The following is a 2,158-nucleotide window of genomic DNA, read 5'->3' on the forward strand; positions in this document are numbered from 1 at the left end:
TGTAATTCATAAGTTTAAATACTGAGCCAATCTGTATCCATAAAGCAAGTTTATCTAAAAAATGAAATACTCATAGGATTTATGGGAAAGCAAGAGTTTAGTTTCTTTTCTTTGTTGTCAAAAACCTCAAGGACTAAAAACTACAGTGGAATCCCAGGTTTTCTATGAAAATATGAACAGAAAAGAGACCCATAAGGAAAAATGACTAGAGAACTTGAGAGTAAAAATGTACTCCAGAGGTTCTGACTACGGAATCAGATGCATTTGCATGTACGAGTTTGTGTATATACCAGACTACCCGCTCTGTCAACATTTGTGCCTAAGAAAACTGAAGAAATTACATAGTTCATTTTCATATAGTTTCCTTCATGCTACAGCAAAATATTTTTGCAGCTGGCAAGGAATTCAAATTCCCCATCAGCAGTAGAAAATGCTAAAGTGAGAGTTGCCTGGTTGGTTTGTATCTATGGACAAAGGCTTGATCGTGTTTTATTTCAGAAAGCTCTATCTGTTGCGGTAATGAGAAAATACTTACCATGTAAAACCTCTGATCAACAAATACTTTCTCCATTTATTGGTCACCTTCACATAGTTGATGTATAACAAAACTTACAAAAGTAACTTCATGATTTCATTACACATTAATGATGAAAATAAAAACGATTTGCAGGATATTTGACCCTCTCGGCCTGAAGTAGACATTTGTTCTTTTAACTTTACGCATGACCTCTGCACTCACATATCTTAATACAAAAGGGACAGAAGGCACCGCCAAGGGTTTAAGAATAAAGGCAATGAGGATAAACAAGAAACAAAGTTCCAAATAGAAGCAACAACCTTTCATAATTCAAAGACAACATGACTGCATAGTAATATACGTTCAAGTGACAGAGAAAGTCGTTTTTAAAATGACAGCAGTCAGGAGCACTTCACAGGAAGAGTTGAACAGACCTGTACAAACACATTTTCTTCAATGTTTAAATCCATTAGCAGGGTTGAGGAAATGTAAAACTTAGAAACCAAAGAGTTGATAGTGTAAAATGTATCACTTTTCTCGGCTGAAAATGTTCACCTTTATCCCCAAAGAGATGCTGTTGGATGCGGACAGTTCCACGGGCACCACCCCCGGGACTGACCCTCCACTGGTCAGTTTTCCAAGTGAGCAACCAGTGCATTCACGTTAAAAGTCCTCCTCTTGCTGAAGTGCTGTGTTCACTTAATCACAATCCCTGCTGCTTCAGCCTCCTCAATTCTTCACCCCCAGTTCTTCCTTGATCTGCTGTCTCAGCCTTCCTTCGGGCCTCCTGCATCCCTGGCCTGGACCACCGGGGACTTCTGGAATGATGTGCCTTCCCCTGAAGTCGTCAGTCTGTAATCCACTATTTCCACAAAGTGAAGAGTCACCTTTGAGAGGACAGATTCCATAATGGTACGCCCCGCCCCCCACAAAACGGCGTCCATTGGCTCCCTGTTTGCCCCAAGAGGAAGTCCCAACCTTCAGTATAACTTACAAATGCCCTAAAGCGTCTGGACCCGGCATCTCTCTACCCTCCTCACTGGCTACTGCACACGTTACCTGGCTGCTCTACACCTCACCTGCCTTCTGGATGTCCAGTTCTCTCCAATGAACCACGTTCTTTCTTTCTTTGTTTTTCGGGAAACTTACTTTTCCCTCCTTTGTACCTAATGTCTGCCCCAATGCAGGCCCAGCTTAAACGTTCCTTCCTCTAGGATCTTATGCTGACCTCCCACTCTTGGCTGGGTGACCCCCAGCCCAGCTTTCACTGCGCCTCTCACTCTCATTCCTATCACAGCACTGACCACAATACATCTGCTACGGAATTCACATTTCTGTCTACCCCAAATTCATAAGTTGAAGTTCTGACCCCCAAGGTGATGGTATTTGGAGGTTTAGCATTTGGGGGGTAATTAGATGAGGTTATGAGGGTAGGGCCCCATAAAGACGACCAAGGTTTCTCTCTCCACCAAAGGCCACGTGAAGACATAAATAGGAAGAGCGCCATACCCTGACCTTAAACTTCCAGCCTCCAGAACAGAAATGTATGTTATTTAAACCACCCAGTCCATGAGCTGATTATAGACACCCACGTTGACTAAGACAATATTGTAATCACCTGCATACATCTCAGAATCCACA

Source organism: Otolemur garnettii, unplaced genomic scaffold (genome assembly GCF_000181295.1).
Source record: "Otolemur garnettii isolate 467f Iridium unplaced genomic scaffold, OtoGar3 scaffold00007, whole genome shotgun sequence".
Lineage (NCBI taxonomy): Eukaryota > Metazoa > Chordata > Mammalia > Primates > Galagidae > Otolemur > Otolemur garnettii.